Genomic DNA, 10,322 nt, shown 5'->3' with positions numbered 1-10,322 from the left:
GGAATCACCTTCCCCATGACATCGCAGGTATTTCTGATAGTATTGCATTTCGTAAAGTCCTTAATGTTTCTTTCTGAGTATGTGTCGTTTATTACTGTATAAAAATTGCCTTTCACTGTCTACACACTGTTTTAATGTATCCCCACTGCATTCTAATCTCATTGCCTTCCTGTAGTTTCACTTTGTCATGTATTTATAGTTTATTTTTGTTTTCTCTCCGTGTTGTTGCTGTTTTGGCTGATTTTTTTTTTATGTATTTCCACTCCCCTCTGTAATGCCTTCGGGCCCTGAGGGTACAATAAATAAATAAATAAAGTGTAGGCGCCTATACGTGTTGCCTCTTTTGTGTGTGAACTACTTGGTGCGCTTTTTGGTGTGTGCTTTATGGACACAGACTCTGTGCGTGCCGGGAGTGCCTCATCCGCTAGCGCCCGAGGACTTAAAAAGGGGCCGCATGGGCACGAGCTTCAGTCCGCTCCTCGGTGGAAAAGCCGCCGCCGCGTACTCCCGGGATTCCAAGCCGCCGCACCGCATCCTCGAAACCGCAAGCTGCTCCGGAAAGACCGTCGCCTTCGGGGATCGCCCTGCCTGCGTCTTTATCGATGAACTGCCGCCGCACTCCCCGGTCAACTGTAAGTTCGTTCCCCTTATGAACTTTCTTTTCGGCTGTCGCTAATTGGACTCTCGCTTTCGTTCTCATCGGTGTAGACAAGTTTTTATTGCAATGTATAACTTAAATCAGTGTATTTAACGCGATGTGTTTTTCCGCAATTGTTTTGTAGGATGTCCATTATGCCTCTGTAAAAGCTGTCGTCTGCTGCGTATCGAACCTATAAAGGTTGTTTTGTTGCTGTTACCTCTTAACACGCCTCTGCCTGATTCATTACGTTTGCTTACCGGCTACGCCGGGCATCGAACGGCCACCCCCTCAGTGTCATGACTCGGTGATGACCTCGCGTGATCGCCGAACCCGTGACACTTGCACTACGGCGTCCCTCATAGCCCGAGTCGCTTTGGGACGTGAAACCTCCCCAAATCAAACTAAAAAACAACATGGGCGCACAGATGAAAATGTTTTGTCTTAACTGTGTGCCTTGAAAACCTACGTGGACACAGAGCTGAAGATGTTTTGTCTTATCTGCGTGCCTTGAAAATCTGTCTGATTATACTCAGGGTATAGCAGTTATTACCGGGCTCAGTTGTGTCAGTGTCAAAAGTAAGATAACTACCTACAGCTATCATATCAACCCTTCGTGGCACGGCCTCTACGATTGTGCACGCGACTTTTAAAAAGTTTTTTTTTTTTTTTCCGAAGCGTCTAGCAGTGTTTTCACGAAGTCACTGATGCCGGCTACATTTGAAATCGCTGCTGGACTGAACGTTAGAGCCATTTTGAGCTTTTAAAAAAAAAGGATTGCTTTTCAAGAACACAAAAAAATTCAGGGGGCACTTCGGCTCTCTAAAGTGCTGCAAGGAGGAAGCGTTTCCTGGCGCACTGTTTGTTCTTTATTTATTTTCATTTTGTTTGTTATTTGTTTCTTTTCATATTTTTGTTGTTGTTTTTTATTTTTCATACCTTATTTTTATTTTTGTTTCTTTTCTTATTTATTTATTTTTGTTTCTTTTCTTTCCTTATTTATTTATTTTTATTTTCTTATCTTATTTTTAATTTCTTTTATTGTATTTATGAAACCCATGCATTCACTAGATGCGCCTTTATTCATGCTCAAACCTTGAGCCTTCGTGGCGGAGTGGTAGTGCACTGACTGTGCGATGTCAGTGCACGTTACAGAACCCCAGGTGGTCGAAATTTCCGCAGCCCTTCACTACAGCGTCCCTCATAGCCCGAGTTGCTTTGAAACGTCAATCCCCATAAAGAAAAAAAAACAACCATATGGCATAAGCTTTATGGTGCGCCTAGGAAGCACAGTAATTTTTCCTTCATCACACGGTGGAATGTTTTACTAAATGACACTGTGGCTGGGCTTTTGTTTGATGGAGGCGGAACGCAAAAGGCGCCCGTGTGCTGTGCGATGTCAGTGCGCGTTTAAGATCCCCAAGTGGTCGAAATTATTCCGGAGACCTCCACTACGGCACCTCTTTCTTCTTTCACTCCCACCTTCCTCCCTTCCCTTACGGCGCGGTTCTGGTGTCCACCGGGATATGTACAGATGCTGCGCCATTTCCTTTCCTCAAAAACCATTATTATGGGCTTTGTTGCGGAAACACCTTCGCATGACGAAGCAAATACAGTCGCACCCGCATATATCGAACTCGCAAAAAAAAAAAAAAACGCCGAAGAGTTCGACATAACATGTAATTTACATAACCATGTCCAACGTTCTTGGCAAAAATTTTGAATATTGTAAGGAATTGTTACGGAAATATTGAAGGTAATGGTCCGTCCTTTGATGTGTAGCAAAATCTTTCTTTTAGTGTTTCCATCGCTTGCATCGCACAGTTCAGACTGCCATAGGAAACCAAGAGAAAAAGCTTTTAACGATAGCGAAAACGTTTATAGAAAAAAAAAGACCTAATTGCTCCGGCACGCCGATAAGCAAGGGGTGTTGCGGCGCCCACGCGAGCCAGTCTGCAAGCGCGACGGTGCAAGTTGCAGCGAACGCGCCGGGCATTGTGAGCTATGAAATGGCCAAAGGTGACAAACACAAATGCGACGAGTTTTATTCGCCACTGAGAGGGAAAATAAGATAAGCAAGTTCGCTGCAACTTGCACCGTCACGCTTGCAGACCGGCTCGCGCGGGCGCCGCAACCACCGTTGACATATCGGCCTGCAGTAGCATTGAGGTCGTCGCAGCGACGCCTTGCCAGCAGCTGATTTCGTTCACTCAAGCCACGGTTGAGAGCAGCACAATCGTGGCGCGAATGCGCTAGTCACGTGATTTTTTTTTGTATTTCGCGGGCTTTCTTTGGAGCTCGAAAAAAAGATACACGTGAGGCTTTCTTTATCGCAAATAAATGAAATGGGGGTTTTTGAAGGTGCTCTCCAACTTTGCTATTCACATCTGCTGTCTAAAGTTAATATATTTACGCGTTTAGAAAAATTATATTGCCAATTATATAATTACGAAACAAAAAAATTGCCTATGATGCGCAAGCCGGTTGGTAGGTGTACAGTCATGAAATTTATGAGCGTGAACACGGAAGCGCGTGGCAGATAGCCTCGAACCCTACTTGTGGCGACACGCGGCGGCTGCTTTCCGAAATGCGGTGGAAAGGGTTACACCGCCTTGCCTGCTTTCGGTAAGCGGAAGAACACGCTTCCCTTTCCACTTTGTTTATGAAAGCGGCCGCCGCGTATCGCCACGAGTAGGGTTCGAGGCCATCAGGCACGCGCTCCCGTGTTCACGCTCATAAATTTTATGACTGTATGTAAGTGGTTTCCCTGGCCTACCTCAAATATTTTATTTTTTAACCCTTGGCTAAAGTTAGCGTGGACACCCTGTATATATAACATATGAGCGGTAATTAAGTTCTACGTGCAAGCTGCTTGCCGAGTGAGGTTCGAAGCTGTACATATACAGGGTGTCTCAGCTAAATGTAGCAGAAGTTGTCAAAAAGAGGATGTTCCTTAGCCCAGTGCGACCAACTGCGGGTTGTTGCCAGTCGCGTGTTCTAGCCTGCAGTAGTTTTTCATCATACAAAAGTAGCCGAAGTTCTGTGCCTCGTTCTCTTGAGAGTCCCTGTCTGCCTTGGCGTCTGGTAGGACTGTGGATGCAGTTGGCGTTCCTCCACAGCCCCAAGATTGGTTATTTTCGAGGCCTTCCTCCTATTGCCGCCAGCGGCTCCCAAGGCAAGAATCATATTTACCTTTTGCTCATTTGTAAAGCGCATTCTTCTCGCCGTGCGGAGCAAAGGAGCCGTTCTGTCAGGTGTTCGTTCCTTTGTCGTTGAAATTCTTATTACAGACTAACTCCCGTACCGCATCACTATCGGGCGCACCGAGCAAGCGGCGGTGATGACGGTCATTCCTATCAGCTATGTGTTCACTCGTGGAATGAAGCTCGAGCTCTCGAGGCTAACAAAAAAAAATCTCACCCTTGAGTAAATGCTCTCAGAACACTTTCATCACCAAGGAAAATTCCATCGTCATGTTCCATTCATTTGTGTTTGCACCTTACTTGCGAAAGTTGCGGGCGTACATCTCGCAACCATCGCAAAACGCCGAACCCAGTTCGGGACAGCGTTGCTAAGCGGATGTCGTTGCTTGACCGGTCGTCTGGCAGCGCTGAAACTGCTCCCCTATCACGTGGGTCTTTTTTGTATTTCGCGGGCTTTCTTTTAAGGCAAATAAAATAAGCTGTGCCAGTGGTACTTGGTTGCAAACACGGCAACCGGTTATTTTTCTATGGAATCTACAACTCCTGCATTGACACTTTCTTCCTGAAGGCAATAATTATAAAGTTAACTGATTAGTCTCTGATAATTACTTTTATATGATGAAAAACTACTGCAGGCTAGAACACGCGACTGGCAACAACCCGCTGTTGGTCGCACTGGGCTAAGGAACATCCTCTTTTTTAAAAGCTTGGTTACATTTAGCTGCGACACCCTGTATATGCTCTTACTATAGGCATATCTGCGTAATACTGCTAGGAGACGACCATTTCAGCGTAGGCTCCAGCAGTTGCTGGTTCCACACTGTTGGAACCAACGCTGCTGGAACCAGCAGATTCCCACTTCGAAATTTTCTCGCCTGCAAAATGAACGCGACCCTCAATTTCCACGCAACAAGGGGCCATGTTTGCGGATGTCCGTTTTTTATTGAACACCAGTGCTTGATAGCCCAATGCCTATCATCGGACTGGGGGTGGCAAAAAAAAAAGATTAGATAAGCTCAGGTCTGGCTTTACATGGATTACAAGGTACAGGTTAGTTTAGTTTAGTTTATGGTGTTTAACGTCCCAAAGCGACTAAGGCTATGAGAGACGCCGTAGTGGAGGGCTCCGGAAATTTCGACCAACTGGGGTTCTTTAACGTGCACTGACATCGCACAGTACACGGGCCTCTAGAATTTCTCCTCCAAAGAAATTCTAGCCGCCGCGGCCGGGATCGAACCCGCGTCTTTTGGGTCAGCAGCCGAGCACCATAACCGCTGAGCCACCGCGGCGGCTACAGGTTAGTGTTTTAGCACTAGTACAGGTAATCCTCTTTCCCACACTTCCTGAACGGCACTTTCAAGATTTCGATTTCTGTTCTGAAGGAAATTTTTTTCGACCTTAACACTGGAACACAGAGGCAAATGGTAAGGTTTCCCAGCGGGCATCGTATGTCGAGAAGCATTTCATGTTCAATACTGTCGAATTCTGAAGCGACGGTCAACTTAAAAAACAAACAAAAAAAAACAGCAGTTGCTAACACTGGGCCGCGGCGTCTTGTATTACTCCGCTGGCCAACCGCAACTGTAAACGAAATCAGCTTTTTAATGTTTGACTATATCAAACAATCCACGTGTCAAAATCCTAGAGCTTATGATTTTTTTTCTTGTGATAAGCTTGTTTACGTACCAAACGTTTAAGCAGCGGACTACTTTTTTGTCGCCTAGTAATTCTGTGCGCGGAGGCTGACTGCGGGCAGAGCTTTACTGCAGACTTAAAGGGCAACTCCGGCGATTTTTCAGCCATTTTAAGTTAATGGCTGATTTGTGTTACTAAGAAACTCCTGTAATGTGCACGATACAAGGTTTTCAAAAGTTACCCTAAAATAATTTTTAAACAGCAAAAAACACACAAACCGAAACCGGGGAGGTGCCTTCGTGCGGTATTGACTGTGACGTCACTGACGGGTTCGCCGCGCTGCGAAGTCCTCGAAGATATAGCAACTACCCTGAGCCGCGCTGTCGACATGACTGAAAGCGCGAAGAACAGCTTTTCCGAGACCAGACGACTCATTCGACGATTTTGGACTGGACGAGTCGCCTTTCAGGTATGATCCACCGCCGCACGAGCCCGCCGAGTCGCACCATAGGCCGCGTCACCTGCAGCATGGAGACGGTCTGAACTGGGAGAAGTTACTCGAGCCATATACTTGAGTCATTTGATTTATTACTTTTGATTGATTTATTACTATTTGATTTGATTACTTGATTTGAGTCATTTCTCGTGCATGCATTTGTGACAGTCGTCAGAACAAAAGTTAATGTGATGCTCCCGCTGACAGCTGTTCGTGTGGCGAGTGCCGGCCGACCCAGCCTGATGAAAGAATCTGCTGCCCGAACGTTGCCGCGGTGCGCAACGTCCTTACAGGGTCATGTACCACCAACAGTGTTCTCTTTGCGAAGCTTTGTCTCGACGGCGAGCTTTTGGAAGTGAGTTCACGCCATAATCCAACATACGGCTTCCTCTTGACGGCCGCGCTTCGTTCAGCTGGCGGCTGCGATGGGCGGTTGTACTCGAATAACGTTGGCACAGAATATGCCTTCAAGCGTCGGTTGAACGAAACCTTAGCGAGTCCAAAGCTCTCTCTGAAGTACACGCTGTCTTCATCGCAATATGGCGTGAAATGTTCCGAGCACAAGAGGCCGGGAATGCTTCCTCGGAGACCTGTTGACACGGCGGACAGCTTTCACCCACTTGTCGCGAAGGTTCTTATTGCTAGGAAACCTGTGGTAGGTCACGCCCGTTGTCACAGATGAAGAATTTGTGCACCCCACAGCACAACAGAAGTTGCCGTGACCCATCACTCTGGTGTACACATCACATCAGGTACGTTGAGATGGCGCGAAATTGCACAGGCGGTCGAAATAATTCCGGAGACTTCCACTACTGCACCTCTTTCTTCTTTCACTCCTAACGTCGCGATTGGGGTGTCCGTTACTGCGCCATTTACTTTCCTCAAAACCAATTTTCAGTTTTCCCTGCACTGCCAACGCCAGCGCGCGCCCGGCGCCGACTCATCTCAGCAATCAATACTTGCGGTTAAGCAAAACACGTGCGGGTAGCCGCCTACTGACCCGCCTCCACATCAATTACACAACACAAGAGGAGAAGCGGGTATCCATGCCCGAGGCCTGGCGCTTCGCACTAAAGGTTTGCCCCCTTCCCAATAACATGACAAAAGATGCCCATGATGGCCGCCACCTCGCGCGAGCGGAGGCCATTTCCAATTAAGCAGTATGGTGCTCAACCAGTTTACACGGACGCGGCCGGTCCACACCATGGGGGTTGGTACACGGCTGCCGTTGTCCACCAAAACAACCCAGTTCAGGGTCTCACCTTCCGTGCCCCCAACATTACATTCGCGGAGGAAGTTGCTATCGCCCTTGCAGCTGCGGATCCAGCGTCCCGAGTCATTATCACCGACTCAAGGGGAGCTTGCCGCGCTCGCCGCCTGATCCGGCTACTGATTTTAATCCGGCTATTACTTTTCGGGAGATCTCCCTCCTGTATCAAAACGCTCACGGCCGATACCCACCCCCCTGTAAAGGCCTCAAGAAGGCAGAGGAGCGTTGGCTACTTCGCCTCTACACCGACACGGTACTGTGCCCGGCAGTGCTCAAACATTTCAATTCGGCCTTTTCGGGCGAGTGTCCACACTGTGGGGAAGTGTTTGCGGACACGTATCACATGGTGTGGGCATGCCCGGCCAATCCTGCTTTCCCACCCCACCCCCACCCCACCCGAGAGAACTGGGAGGCTGCCCTGCTCGGCTGCTCAACTCTCCAGGACCAACGAGCCCTGGTGACAAGAGCCCGGGCCGCCGCGGAGGCCACAGGGGTCCCGGACTAGGGATCCCTCCTAGTGATTGTGAGGGCCGGGCCCTTCAGGCACGGTCCAAGCAATAAATGTTTACACCACCACCACCACCGACTCGCCAGTGACGTCACAGTACAGGGTGGCCTGTAGAAGTTGCTCGATCAATGGGTGCCTCTCGCGTCGAGGAGCGCTTGTCTTCAAAATTCGCTTGCAGAAAAACTACGCCGCTTTCAGGTGCGAAATTTTACATGAGACATCAGACTACCATATAGAATGCAGACTTAAAATTTCATTTCGATCGATGAATATCGAAAAATCGCCGGAGTGATTGCAAATTTCAGACAGATGCCGAAGCATGCTTGAAAGGGTTATAAAAAAGGGTTGAAAAAGCGTGCTTGAAAGGGTTACTTCATTCACAGTAGTACAAAAGGTGACGTGACAAAAAGTGCATTAAATTTGCGACAGCCATACCCCATTTCACTTTGGCGACACGTCTGAACGTGCGAAAAGCACATTTTTGCACATTTTTAAAAACGACAGGAATGGTTCACGATGCGCGCCACAAAGCAGCGAACGGCGCGTTTTGCTGAGCGCAGCGCCCTCGTTAGTGCTCCGAAGGCATGATAGCGCACGCCGCAGTGCTATCGGGCGATTTTTGATGACCCAGAGAAGGAGAGCGATGGCTGACGTCATCCAGGTTACGCTCGCAGCTGGAGAGCCCTGGCAACCGCAGCGCCGACAGTGTATTGTTCGGTCGAAAAGCCGTCGGCGTCGCAGTAGTTGCGAGCACCGCACGTCGGAAAAAAATTGCATCATGCTAACCGTTTGCCGCAGAATGTTCCAGATGGTATCATACGATTCAGCGTTTCGTGCAGCATAAACTTCCTCGTTAGGGCCTAGCTCGCGGCAGGGATTCGAACTGGCGACCTATAAACGCGGGCAGCGCATCATGCGCGGTTCGGGTGTCCACCAAGACTACTACGTCATTTCCTTTCCTCAAAAAAACTATTTTCGATTTGTCCAACGGGCAAGGCGTCGCGCCGAACGGGTGATGGCGTTCTGTGGACCCCCCTGGCAGCGCTGCAGGGCGCTGTCGTGTTCCACTCCCAATTTTTTGGGGCAAAGACGGTACGTGCAAACTGCGTGGCAACGCGGGCACAACTGGCGTAATGCGCTCGCTAGAAATGCATGTTCTGGTTGTCTGGCTACGCACCTGCCGCCTCCGTCACGGAAAATCCACGTCATCAGTGGTCTGCGTGCGCTACGCAGCACCACGGCACCCGCAGGTGCATGCGGGAAAGCTAACCTCCCCTCCGGAAATGTGGTTTACTCAAGAAGCTCGCTTTCCTTCACCAGAGTTGTCCAGAGTTCGATATATCGTGATCAACCCCCCCTCCAGAGACCTCCGAAGAGAACCACTGCTACAGTGGCTAGAATTGGGAAGTGTGCCGACCGCGCCGCCGCTCGCGTGTGCCCGTGCGATGCAAGGCGCAGGTGGCGCTGGCGTCTGCTTTCACGTCAGCTCGGCTTGTCGGCCAGGTTTTTTACTGCTCCAGCAGCGCCCAATTTTTGCGTATATTCCGGGCTTGCGCGTGCAACTGAAATGGAATGTAGCTTGTTCTATCACTCATGTCACCACCACAGTTATCTTTCGTCAAAGCAGTCGCTCACTGTTCGGTTTTTTGAGGTGCTCGCGGCCTATCGTTGTTGATGTGTCGGTCGTTTTTATTGTTGCCGCAATCGGAGTTCACAGTTTTCTGGCAGCGTATTGGTTAAATTCTCTTATATTGCGTCCTCTAAGCAACTACACCATGAAGTTATTCATCACCAGAATCAATTTTGTTGCGGGTGCGAATTACTGAGGCAAAAGATGTTAACAGATTGAAAATATCGTATGAGGGACGTTTATGCATACCCCAATTTGTTTTTATTCGCGAACTGCGCAGATCTATTTACCTTCGCTTTTTAATAAATGGATGAAGGTTCAGTTCCTGTTTAGCACATGCGCAAGGAGCATGGACAGCAGATTAAATGAAAAACTCAGTTCTAACTTTGCAGTCAGCAACTGGTTCAAGCATATTAGTGATATTATATGTTAGTCATGTCAGAAACCAGACAAGTGCCCTAAAAGAGCACTTCTTGAAGCTTTATTCACAACTTAGAAGACACTATGACCAGCTCACACGTCGGGCAGTGCAAGTGCCTCTCATGTCGTTCTCCGAAGTTTCAGCAGCTTTTTCTTCTCTCTTGTTGATTTCCGCGCTTTGTTTAATGATTTTGTATAGAAATGAAGCCTTGTCACGATAAAAAACTTCAGTATACTCCTTGTGAGTGCATCCTTATGATCGTCACAGCCAATAAGTGGAGTATTCTGCAGGTAATGAGCCATTTCTACAATGCTGTCTCTATGCAGCTTGTGCCAACTAAACCATATTGTGAAAGAATCTTCTAAGGCTTCCACGAAAGAGTAGAGCTGCCTTGAAGGGTAAAGCAGCCCTCCCTTGTCACAGAAAGCAGTAAAAGATATCTCTTTCTCGGCATTTTCAGCTGATGTCAGCAGTTGATTGAAACACTCTTGGCATTTTGTTGTCAAGATTTTTCGCCTTGCA

This window comes from Amblyomma mixtum, chromosome 3, assembly GCF_055824585.1.
Source record: "Amblyomma mixtum isolate Tamu chromosome 3, ASM5582458v1, whole genome shotgun sequence".
NCBI lineage: Eukaryota > Metazoa > Arthropoda > Arachnida > Ixodida > Ixodidae > Amblyomma > Amblyomma mixtum.
Note: the sequence above shows the minus strand (reverse complement) of the source record.